The following is a 13,555-nucleotide window of genomic DNA, read 5'->3' as shown; positions in this document are numbered from 1 at the left end:
ACTGTACTTGTTAGGCCAAAATCATTGGTATCATCTAGGGGCCTTTTAGAATAAAGGCTTAATCATAATCTGTGTTTTAGTAGACTCCCAAGTGACTCATATGCATATTAATGTATGAGTAACTTTATTCTAACCTTTGGAGATGCTGAGATAGATTTGTATTAAATAAATCAAATCTTTCATTTGAAAAACTAGTGATGAAAATTCTGGCTTATTTTTTGGTCTGTTATTTTCCCTGAAAATCAAACTCCATCTATTATGGGTCAATTCTTACATATCTACTCACTGTGATATTACTCTGATATTACTTCATGGCTTTTGACATTTGTTACCATTGTTAATGTCTTAATATTTTCCACAGTTATTAAAAATTGATCTCTAGTTTGTGGTTCACTATAGTCAACTGAACACATGAATTTAGGACTGTCCTTGAAATGTCATTAAAATATCCATGACAATGATATGCTCACAAGGATAAAAAGCATGGGAGGTATTTTATAGTAGACCAGAGATGTTTGGAGGATCAAAGTGCTGTAGAGAGTTTGGGAATGAATTAAAAGTACATGGGAAATTAAACATGTAAAAATAAAAAACCAAGGAAGAGATTATAATAAGTACAGAATCGTATAAAAATGAAATGTAATTATAGTATTACATATGGCTCAGCTCTACAATTCATGATAATGTATATATGAATGATAATTTAACAGAAAGTTTTGATGAAATTATATTTGGAAGAATAGGAGGGAAAATGTGGAGGAATATATAGGACCTAACTTTTTATTCCAATTTTTTAGATAAATAAATATAACTTTAAAATTATTAGTTATACAGATATGAAATGTGGTAACAATATCAAAAGAATTGTGATGTTATTGTTTTTCCTACTCTTTTGCTGTTCCCAATTTCCAAAATGTTTGGATACTGATAACATGAGACAGAGCCAATGGAGGTTAGAAGATCTGAGCGTCCTGATTCTATCATCAATAACCACGTTTCAATTTAAAGTTGTACACTAATGTATGATTCTTAAGTGATTTCATTGTCCACGTTCTGAACTCAGAAGTACTTTATTACAAGCAGAGTAGGCAAGAAGAGTCTCTGTCTAGCGTCTCTTTTAGAGGTTTTAATATGGACTTGTTTTGTCCCTTAGCCATTTACTGAAGTGGCTTTAGAATTACCCTTTTTAAGGAACGAGTAAGATGTTATTTCTTCTTAAGTGTCCACACAGCCTTGACAACCTGGAGAACAGCATGGAATTGTATGAATATCTCCTTTAGTTTAGGCAGAGTGAAATGTTTTCAATTCTCTCACCCTGTGGCACTTATGGGAACTTCAGATATTTCCAAAATTGCAAAAAGCCATCTGGCCAAAGTGATTTGGCCCTGTAAGCTTACTTAGCTCTGCCTGATTATATTTCTTATCTTTCTCATGACTTATGTTACAATTTTTTTAAAGTTTGCTTAATAGCAAATGTAATAATAAACGATGTACAGTGTATTGAAAACTACACTGCTACTACTTTGAATTTCAGTTAAATTTCACATCCCTAGAGATTGAATGTGTAAGAAAAAAATCTAGTACTAATTTATATGGGATCCAGAATGGAAGATTTTCTCCAAAATGTTCCTGTTAGTCAGGGCATTGTTACTTTATCTCATCTCTGTCTTTGCCAACCAGTGTTTTTACAGGACACTAGAGACCAGGTGATAACAGACACAAGCCAACACTCATTGTTGTAAGCTAAGATTTCAAGTGGACAGAAGTCTTTGTTATCCTAAATCTCCTCCAGTCTGTCTCTTTATGTCTCTATTTCTGTCGGCCCAGCGGTAACTTTGCTACTTTTTTCCTACCTTGCCTTTCCAAAGCACTTTTTAGATTGATCTCTTTCTCTCTCTCTCTCTTTCTCTTTTTCTCTCTCCCTCTTCCTTCCTTGCCCTCCCTCCCTTCCCTCCTTTTCTCTTTTCCTCTTTCTATTCATTGAGCTCCAAATCTATGCCATAAATTAGGAATTGCATTACAACTGTAACTGCAGTTTAGTAGAAGAGATAATAGAAGGTTCACAAGTAACTACAGAAATAAAATTAGAATTTCAGTTTTTGAAGTAATGATGACAACACATAGACAATCTTGTCAGAGAAGAAATTACCACAACCTTTCATTTTGCTGAGAAATTATGAGATGAACCAAATTTCTAGCAGGTAAAATATATCTTTATTAGTGCTCTGTTTTTCTGATTTAAAATAGGATTTTTAATTCAGAGGAAATTTTGTTTTAAACTAGAAGAAATGTAGATTTGTTGCTATTTTTATATAGTTAATAGGCACTGTTTAGTGTGTCTTCCATTACCAAAAACCCCAACTTTCTAGTTGGGAGAAATGATTAATTTGCATATCAGGATTAGATTAATTATTGATGTCTGGAATTTTATCAAACTTGGTAAGATATTATTAAATTGTTGGGCATTTCTCATCGCTCTTCTTCCTCATAGTTACCTCCATCATAGTTAATTCTCAAAATTCTCACAGAGAAGATGCATATCTTGTCCATCTTTGCATATCCATCTCTGCAAAGTTTTCTAACATTTTAGTTTCTTTGTTAAGTACCAAATGAACAGAGAAATTATATAGTTTAGTATCAGGCCATTTTTATAGTGCATTACCTGTTTATAAAATCATTTAGAATTTTTGTCTCTAGTTAATGGTGTTACTGAGTATTCTAGAACAGCAAAACTGTGCCTTATTTTAGTTCTTTCATTAGCTCTATTCCAAAGATTTTTCTTCACTATAAAATATAAATAGGACAAAAATAAAAATTCCAGGCTTATCCTTTGTGTTGGTGAAGTACTAGTAATCAAATGGACATCATATTAATTTGTTCATTTATTCTCACAGCAGCCAATACAAATTTTTAAAGGGAACAATCAATAGAAAAGATTTTTAAAATCATGTCAAAGCTGGATAAGGTTGCACACACCTGTAATACTAGCACTCCAGAGCCAGAGACAGGAGAATTACTGTGAGTTCTGTGCCAGCGTAGATACATTAGTCAGTTCACAGGGAGCCTGAATTACATTGTGAGACCCTGTCTTAAAAAACAAAAACGACAAAAGTCATGTCAAATAATAAACATTAGCAGTATGGCGTTTTCTGCTATACTTGTAGTCTTTGAGTACATAATAATGTTCAGTATTTTTCCTTTCTGGAAAATAGATACAGGCCATTCTCTTTTGCCTTAAAAAGTTTTACAAGTAAGTTATGTCACTTGGAGGCACACAATTAGCAGACTATTTCAAGCAAATGCCTAATTTCTGGGATTTTTTTGTTTTTGTTTTTGGTAGGGAAAACAAATAATTATACTTTTAGGTTCATGAGAACCAAGTGTGACTTCGGCTGAGTTAAAATAAAAAATTGCAGCATACATTTGTAAAGCATTATCTCTAATCTTTTCAGCTGTGCTTTCACTGTGCTTCCAGGACTATGTTGATTTATTGAGAGTCACTTTGCAAGGTTTTATCTATAAGTTATACCTAACATAGAACAAGTGATGCCATTTGTTTGTCACTGGATGGCTATTAAAATTTAAAATGGGTTAAGCAGTTATACAAGAAACAGTGAATTATACTGCCCATGTAATAAAAAGGTAGCTATCAAAACTAAAGAAAAAGGCACACTCTTTCCTTCTCACTTTGATCCTGTGGCCCCAGGAGTTAATGTAGGGCAGGGAGTGTCAGAGCTGGAGGGATGCCAAGCCCCTGGAGAAGCCAGCGCCTTTGGTTGTTTTCTTTATGAGACTGTCACCTACTTGTGCTAGTGCTGAACAGACAAAAGCAGCAGAAAACCTTAGCTAAAGGGTATCTTGTTTCTTCCAGTAGAACAAAAGCATCAAGATTACTCTAGGCAATGTAACATTATCTGCATTTGCTAAATATATTGAAAAGAAGGAACAGAACACCTTTATTGTAGTTTGAAGTAGGTTTATGCAAATGTGTAGGGAGTTTATCTGTATTCCAACTGAGTGAGGTTTTTAAAGGTGTAGTTTCTTAACTCTCTCATACTAAAATTCTCACAAAGGTACACTACTTCTGTTCCTCTTAGGTAAAGTTGTTGAAATATGTTTAGTTTTAAGGACTTAAACTGCTTTTGAAGCTGAGTTTTTGTTATTCAGAACATTGCATTTGCAATTTGATCCTTTACTTCTCAAATAAAATTTTTTTCCCTATCATTTGCTCAGTGTGTTGGCTTATCAAGCTTGAGTACATTTGCCTTTTCTTACTTTGAGCAATGTGTTCTAAAAGCCTGAAACAACAGCAAACAAGTCCGATCACTACGTATTTGACTCATGCCTATGCTTTGTGTAAGTTTTATTTTACATAATGGAACATCATGATTGTGGTTTAATGTATTTTACTTGAAATGGTGAAGAAAATTATCATCAAGGAAGTAAATACTGATTTAAAAATTCTGTACTTCAAACAGAAAAGACCATTTTTAAATTGTTCTTTTAGCATGCTAATTCATATAAATTATATATACAAGGGATTTTCTTGAAAACTAATTTTAATATGTTTTAGTTTTACCACTATAATATCAAAGAACTAGAGTGGAGGAAATTTACCACCAATTGCATCCACCCCTTTCCCACTAGAAAGTAAACTGATCCTCAATACTTTTGTAATATTCCAATATATAGAAGTATATTTCTAGATGTATACATGTCTGCCTGTTGAGTCCCCTACGAAGACATGCAGTAGTTTACCTTTACTTGTGACTTCACTTTTTGTGGTTTTGAAGTGAACTATTAACACAGTCAACTGCAGTTCCAAACTATTAAAACATTCCGGGAATAAAGAATTCACAGACTTCAAATAGCCAGTTATTACTGTATCTCATTATAATTATTATATTGTATTATGTTGTCATTTAATCTTTTACTATACTTAATACATAAATTAATCCATACCATAGGTATGTATGGCAAAACCTCTTGCTTTAGTTTTGCTCTCCATGGTTTCATTTTTTCATGATTAACTGTACTCCCAAACTATTAAATTGAAAATCCTAGGAATAAATAATTCATAAATTTTTAATTGTATGCTCTTCTGGAGGGTGTGACAAAACCTTGTACTGTTCTGCTTTATTCTACCAAGTGCACTAATCATCGCAATAGTGTATCCATGCTATAAACACTACCCTTCCCACACTGACTATCCTTGTATAGCAGTGCTTATGTTAAATTAATCCCCATGAAGGAGCCTAACAGCAAGTTGCAATGATTACATCATTTACCTCTCTTCACCTCATCATTTAGACATTGTATCATCTCATTATAAGATGAAAAGTGAGTATAATATAACTCCTTTATAGACCAGACAAGGCATATTTGTATAACTTAATATAATTTTATAATTGTTCTATTTTATTGTTAGCTATTATTGTTAATCTTTTGCTGTAACTGACTTACAAACTTAAATTTTTTCATAGGTATGTTTTTAAATAAAAAAATAGAACCCCATAAAAAGGTTTGATGTCATCCCCAGTTTCATGCATCCTAGTTGTCTTGGAATATAGTCCTTTGTTGGGGGGTGGGGAGGACCATTGTACATTACTTCTTTCTTTAGATGCAACACAGGAAAGCATTACTGATTTAATAGTTTAAAAGTTACATATAGTGTAACCAAAATAACATTTTGAAGATTTATTATGATACTGCATTTTAAGACAGATACATTTTTAGACACATTTACAAAACCCTGGTAGACCATTCTTTAACTTGTCATAAAAATATGGGCTTCATAGTTACACAGATTTGAGTTGTAATTCCAGCACAACGTTTTGTACAAGTTATTGGCCCCATATCTATGTAACATGCTGATTTCCTCTTTGCCTTCACAATAATTACCATTTTCCCCTCTTCTAACTTCCTTATTTGTCCTGGTGTCAAACAGAAACAATATTAGGCTTTGAATTAATCATTTCAAAAAGAGGTGTTGAATAGGGATTCCACAGTCATTTTATGAATTTGTTTTATTTCTCACCGTGATTTGTACCAATAGATCCTCAGGATTTTCAAGCGGTTGGTCAAGACTCTGAGTAGTTACTGAAATTGGTTACAAGGTTATGAAGTTAGTATTAACAAAACACAAAACAAAATAAAAACCAAAACAAAGCAGATAGAAAATGTCAGTGTACATTGTACAGTAATAAAACTGAGCATTTCATTTTCATGAAACATATGTATGTGCTAAACATTATTGTATTTACATTAACATGGACAATAGCTTACCAGGTTTACACGTGCCAAAATAAATACAAGCACTAATTATTCTGATCTGCACTCTGCCTCACAGTACCTTATCCCTTGATGGAGTTTGACTCTTGTAAGTTAAACAGTAAAATAACCAGGATGTGTGGTCACAGGGAATGGCTCTTCCCAACTCTCTTCTCTAGTGCCTGAGATTGTCTCTCTTTTCTTGGTACCCAGGATCGAACTCATGACCTTCACTTTACCAAGCAAGCACATGCACCACCAAGCTAAATCCCAGGCCCACAATTGTCTTTCTAATTGTCACTGTCAGCCTTGTAACTTTATGAGTTTCTCTAATAAAAATGCTGTCAGTAGCGTAGCATTGTTCTGTTTCTCTTTCCCACTTCTTAGTTTGTGTTAGGTTGAACTCTTGAAAGTACACAGTCAATGAAATATAAATTTTAGCTGGAGAGATTCTGCTTTCTCTGCCTAGAGGTTAATTGCTGGCACTAATTAAGCTGTTACAGGACCTGCTCTGCTGTCTGCTGCTGACCGTTGTCTAAGAGGTCATTTGGTATATGTGAAAATTTTCAAGGTCTACAGTAGGTGTTAGAAAACTAACAGCCTGTCAGGTGTTTTGTTTTGTTTTGTTTCCACATGGAAACCAAACCTGCCTCCTTACTGTCCATCAGTATTGTTACCATGCTATCCCGGTTCTGGTAAATTATTTAAAACTTCTGTAACCTATTTTTCACCTATAATATAAAATATGATTATTGATAGACTCTTATTTGGAGTTAAGATGTATGGCATTCTCGATAGAACATACTCTACTGCTATTGATACCGATGACACAGTTAACTGTATCTTGTGGCATCAAGTGTAATTACCCTTCTTGTTGTAGACTTGGCTGTGCCTCCCCTGGAAAACAGTGTGGAAATTTATTCACATTACTCTCCAGCCTAATAAAAGGCTGAAAATGAGCACAACTGGAGGATCGCCTTCAGTCCCTGGTACTACATTTCAAGAGGGACTTAAATGACTTCAATGATGTTCAGGAAAAGCGATGTGGATTGCTTTTAGGGTATTGGTTCCTTTATTGCGACTTAAATATTATAACAACTGGCATAGGCAGTAACTCATATGACTACCTACATACAGCCTATCAACAGAGATTAATTCATTTTTCTCATTTTAAAGAGCTCATTTTAAAGAACTGTTGAGGATTAGAAAGAAGCAAGTATCTCAGATTAATATGAGAGGGAAAAATTTGTTTACTGCTGAAGATTAGAAAAAATGTAAAGGACTGACATCCAAAGGACTGAGCTAGTAGAGGGTGGTGTATCTGTTGGTCATGTCACTGGGGTCCTGAGTGCTAGGTTGGAAAATGACAGGATAAAGTCTGCTTTCATTCTGAGATCGGAAGTCTTTGGTATCATTCTTAAGGTATGCGCAGGCTTTGTTTTGAATAAGGAAGGCACAGACAAAATTATAAATTTTGTCAGACGCCAAATGGCAGGATTTTCTAAGAGTAAATGAAAGGCACAGTACAAGGCCCTCTTTTCTGTACGTAATTTTGTATAGCCATGTTACTTTGTATGTTACATGTTACTTTGTATGTTACATGTTACTTTGGTAATAAGATAAACTGGTATCAAAATTATTTTATATTATGAAATAACATATTTGTCTTAGTTGCTTTCTTGTATCTGAGACACAGTGCCCAACACTCAACTGAAAGAAGAGGATTATTTTGGTTCATGGTCACAGTTCATAGCTGATTCATAGCTGCCATTTCTCCAGGGCAGAAATGGCATGGCAGAGGGGTATCGTGGAGGGGATATAGCTGCAGCATTATGGTGGCTGGGAGTCAGAGAGAGAAGGGAGGAGCCAGGAAGGAGGTGTAACTTCCAGGTCACAACCCAAGTGACCTTCCCGCACCTGGCTCTACCTCCTACCTGTGACATCTCCATAATCCAGTCTCCTTCCACAAGCTTAGCCTTTGAGTGCACGGGGCTTAGGGGGCATGCTTTAGAATAGTGTAACTGTGCTGAATTTTTCTATTAGTACGTGTTTGCAGTGCATTACATAATCATCTTGGGGAGCGACACATGTGCATGATACATGATTCCTCTTTTTCTAAATCCCCTCTTCATCCCTTCCCCCTTCTTCCCTCCTCTAATTCCTCTTTTTCCCTTTTCATTCTTACTGATATTATTAATCAGCTCATGTTTGTGGCACATAATGTTTATCTTACATTGATGTTAAGTTCCTATACATGACATATATTTATTGTACTTATTCTCTCCACTCAGTCCTGCCCTTGACCTGTTTTACCCTTTCCCATTGTCCATCCCCTGGTCTCCTCGTAAACTATTCTTAAGAGAACATGGTGGTGGAAAACTAGAAAATCCAACGTGAGTGTCTGATTTATGTGGGTCAGTACCTCTGCATATTCTCTGTCCTATTTTAAGATGTTTTGATACAAGGTCCCAATTGGATACATGCTAGAAGATAATTTTTAAATACTATTTGAAGAAAGGGATATCTAGGTGATCTAGGTAGTTAAAAGTATGTCTGATGTTACATAAAAATATAGTCCAGAGAAATGAGATGTGCTACATTTTTTTTGGTTTTCCTGGATCTGTTTGTATATTTGCGTATTTGTTAAAACCTTATAACATATACATGAAACTTTGGAAAGATCAATACAATTGACATAGGAAATAGAACTAGACAAATTTAAGTTTAAAGACATAGCCTACGTTTTACACTGCATTTGGAGTTTTTGTTTTTGATTTTGTTTTTAATAAGAAGGGATGTGGCTTAGTAGTAGAGAACTTACATAGCGTGCACCAGGACGTGGGTTCAATCTCTGGCATAAAAACACCCAAATCAAAGCCAAAACACTAGTTAAGAAACAACCAAACAAACAAAAACTCCCCAGGATATCTAGAATCTCTTCCATTTATTTACAAATACTACACTACTGTCACGCTGAAGATAAAGGACGTGTGTCTCTGAGTGTGGGCCTGCGAGGTGCTGAGTGTGTGCCTTTGTGTGGCTTCGGCTTACGGGAAGCTTAAGATGGAGCATCGCTTATGCCTGTGTCTATTTTTTGTTTCCTTTTCTATTCCTAGCTATGGTGGATCAAATGAGAGATGGTGGCTGAAGTATATAGATTGTAAGAGAGGATTGAAATACAGAAAATAATTCCTGTTATGTTAGTCTTGGCATGGTCGTTTTCCACTGGGATAGTAATTTCTGCCATGTTTGTCAACAGATAAACTTGGCTTACAAGCTGACTCTGGGCATCTCCCTATTATAAATCTCTAGCAATGCCTGATCTTCTCTCCCTCAGTACTTCTTTCCAGTCATTCATATGCTATCTTATTAAAATTCTTCAGTCTATCTCTAGTCTGCTCCCAATATTTCTCTGCCCTGTAATTAGGAGATGTATAATGATCAGGCCCTTTTGAATACTCTGTATCCCAAATATGTGTAAATTGTTTCTATAGTTTTCATAATTACAATACTCTGCCATATTCATTTGTTTATCTGTGACTTTTCACTCTAAGTTTTGTGATGTCTGAAGATATTTATCACAGTCAATCTTGAATCTTTATAGCTATTATTATGCCTCATATATAGTAGCTCCTCAACAGTGAATGAATAAAATGCATGTGTGGATAACATGGGCCACTCTTTGTCTCCTTGCTTAAAACATTCTGCTTCTGTTTTCCAAATCTTACCCCTTGGAAGAAGGACTACCATTGATTCATTAAAAAAACACATGATTCATTGAAAAAACAACAGCAACTACAATCTAGCAGGAGTGTATCATTTGGGGTGAGAACATTGCTTGGCATAGTAACTTTCAAATAGCTGCAAGTAAAAATTAATACTTTTGAATAGCAAAGAACTTTTGTAGACATAAAATTATCTCTTTGTGCCAATTTAATATCATAAAATGTCCCTAACCTATTGATAAGGGTTTTGCTTTGCTTTGTGTTGCCGAGTGGTAGGATCCAGGAGCCCGCAGATGGTAGGCAAATGCTCTACCACCGAGGATGCCTCCAGCCCCAAATGTGTGTTTGTTTTTAAGAACCACCTTGTTTCTTTTCATGGCTAGTATGGATGGGAACCTTGCCATACAGTACCCTGTAGGTTTTAATCACATGTTATTTTAAGGTCCAACGCATATCGCATATATGAAATAATTTTATTCTCTAGAACTACAGTGTTCATGAAGTAGTTCTTCTGAGTGCCTAAGGTTTGCAGTGAATTATGGTAGCTGACAAAGTCAAACTCCGTCAGAGCGTGATGACTTGTGAGCTGGTGGTGTGAAGGTACTCCAGTGTTCTGGAGCTCTGGTGTCGGTGGTACCAGTACTCACAGAGTGGGGTTGGTGGCAGTGGGTCGAAAGGAAGAAGTTTTTGTTTTCTCAACTTTACTCTTTATGCAGGCTGAGCCTTCTAACATCAAGTTGTGCATGATGAACGTGTTGGAAAGCAGGTTTTCCAGACGATTTACCACCCTGTGTTTTTCTGTAACAAAATTAAGGTAACTTTAAACAGTGGTACCTTGGTTCATGAACTTAACTTGTTCTATAATTTTGGAAAAGATGGCCACTTTTGTGTATGTGTGAGGAAGATTGTGGCAGTTGTGATTGTCAACTGATGCAGTTTGCCAGCAAAAACAAAATTTTGCCAAACATTTCTGTTGTGAACAAAATTGTTTACAAATGAAAGTATTCATGAAATGAGGTACCACTGTATATATTGGAACTGTAAAGTGGGTATACAGAGAGAAATAAAAGCAGAGAAAAGTACTGAAAAGTTTCTAGCCTTGCACCTACTGGATATTTGGTGAATATACCCACTTAAAATTTTTTATCTATAAAAATATGTGTAGATATTATTATTTCGAACAAATGTCTTTTGATAAACCAATGCTCTTTGTCTTTTGCTCAATATTGTCATAAAAGAGTCTTTTAGCCCCAATTCCTGATACTAAACTTTTTTTTTTCTTCTGTTCAGCCATTCCATATAGGAGGAGGGCACTGAAAAGTCCTCCCTCTTCAGATCATGGCAACTTTCATCTCTCCCATAAGCATAGCCACTAAAATCTATCACAGGAGAAAATGTGGTAGTCAAATGGGAACCTGATACTAAACTTATGTAAGAATCTTATATAGGAACACACTAAAGGGAATCTTTAGGTGGTAATAGGAACAATGAATAAATCTAGTGTATTACTGATGGTTGTTCCCTACCCCCAAATCATCTAGAACTAATGTGCAATTCAGTTAATTATTTTTGCAGACTATAACAAGCTTATAGAGTATCTATGTGTTTTTATTTCTCATAGTTGTTGTGTTTCTTCGTCATTTTGCTCTGTGTTAGGGAAAAATCATTTAATTTCTCTGAGATTAATATATTAAAGCAGGAATGTTAAAATGAGGGTATGGGGATTGAATTCATTGAGTTGTAATTACATGTATGTGCAGATATATGAATTTGTATATAAACAACCTATTTAGGTATAAGTGTCATACATATGCCCATATATAAGAAAGGTATAAAAACTACCGGTATTTCTGCCACATAGTTAGATGATACATGATGGTTTTGAAAATGTTTTTTCTTTCTTCTTTTTTTTCTGAGACTTTCAGGGGACTTTTCTAAGACCATCAGAAATTGTTATCCAGGCATAAATTAGCATTTAATCATTTCATTTTTCCCTTCCCTCATATTTTCTTTCCTTCCTTCCTTCCTTCCTTCCTTCCTTCCTTTTTTCCTTCCTTCCTTTCTTTCTTCCCTCCTGTTTTCTTGTTTTTAGTTTTCCACTAAAGTAAATATGAGTGCATATCTATTCAAATGTAATATGTTAACAATATATTTATTAAATATCATGGATTTTATGTGCCAGGAAAATATCTCAAATATTGCATTGTCACTTTAATACTAGACCTATGCTGATACTCGTTGTCCATTGAAAAGAAGCCTAATTCCTTTTGCTCCTCATAGTTATTTTTTATGTAGTTCTTTTTTTCTGCTATAGTTATTTAATTTCCATTGACTTATATAGAAAAGAATTATTTAGTACAAAAGGAATGTTTTGTTCCCTACTATTTTTTAATTTTTGATATTTCTTGGGCAGAACTTTTTAAATTCAAAAGTTCCAATTGCCTTGTTGGCATTATGTAGTTCTGTCAGTTCATGAATACATGTGTGTGTGTGTGTGTGTGTGTGTGTGTGTGTGTGTGTGTGTTTGAAAACACTAGTAAAATGAATGCCTTGATATGAAAGTTACATAGTGGATGTTGGTTTATATTAACTGACTAGAATACAGGCATGGGAAGGTTACAGGCTTTTAGCTATTTTAGAGACAGGAAAGATCTTTTCTGTAACCATTATTTAAGGGTATTTAGCAGAGGTTCTGACCTTTATCCCAGTCTTGACAATGAATTTCAATTTACTGTAATACTTTTTGAACAACTGTTTGGGTGTGTTTGGCTCTATTGCTTTAATCATGGCATATCGGTAGTTTTAGGAACCGTTTCTTTCTTTTACCAGCCTTGAGGATTATACTGCTAGGAATAGGAAGGTCATTATATTACTCTCAAATTCTCTCAGTGTGAGGTTTAAGAAGGTCAATTTATGTCTCCAGCTTACTCTGTTGTTTGTTCCAGAGGTTGATAAACATTATAAGTGGGTATCACAATTGGATTTTGAATCAATAACCCCGGGCACTGAATCATATGTTTTAATGAGAAGCTGGATTTTTCTTACAATGGTCACATAATACTGTTAGTGTTCCAAAGATATAGCAGACTTAGAAAAGATAACCATAAACACACAAAGTACTGTGAGTTCTCCTAATATAATTATAGTTCATTCTTCTAAAAGGCTTACTGAGGTCCATCACAATGTTTTTTGCTGTGTTTTTTTGCTGGTTGACTTCATGATACATTTAAGTCATAAATGATATTAGGACTGAATTGATTTCTTACTTGAAGATCTCATTTTGCAATTTAAAAGAAATCCTATTGATTTTCTATGAGGTTCCTAATGCTTTAGTTGTTATATGCCATGTAGCTTATTTCAAAGATGAATCAAGTGTCCTGTGAAATATTGAGTTAAAATAGGTAAGTTTATATCTCTATGGGTCCGTACCTTCTTAACAGGAATAAAAAGGAGTTGTGTTCTTATTTTATAATGTATCTTCTCAGCTGAAAATACTGTACTTACTACTCACTTCATGAACACATACATGTATCATTAATGAAATCATTAGGCCATGTTTT

General features: G+C 34.6%; 1 protein-coding gene and 1 non-coding gene across 4 annotated transcripts in view; one reads left to right on the top strand and one right to left on the bottom strand.

Moving 5' to 3' along the window:
* The window catches only part of Immp2l (inner mitochondrial membrane peptidase subunit 2), an 878,014-nt gene that overhangs the window by 442,500 nt on the left and 421,959 nt on the right, over positions 1-13,555 (top strand). The window lies entirely within an intron of this gene.
* LOC111756893 (small nucleolar RNA SNORA29) lies at positions 11,272-11,410 on the bottom strand. The gene has a single exon (XR_002791279.1). It is a non-coding gene; the product is annotated as a small nucleolar RNA SNORA29 (small nucleolar RNA).

This window comes from Cavia porcellus, unplaced genomic scaffold (assembly GCF_034190915.1).
Source record: "Cavia porcellus strain 051 isolate PalLab524CR breed Dunkin Hartley unplaced genomic scaffold, mCavPor4.1 scaffold_2, whole genome shotgun sequence".
NCBI lineage: Eukaryota > Metazoa > Chordata > Mammalia > Rodentia > Caviidae > Cavia > Cavia porcellus.
Note: the sequence above shows the minus strand (reverse complement) of the source record. Positions and strands in the feature narration are given on the sequence as shown.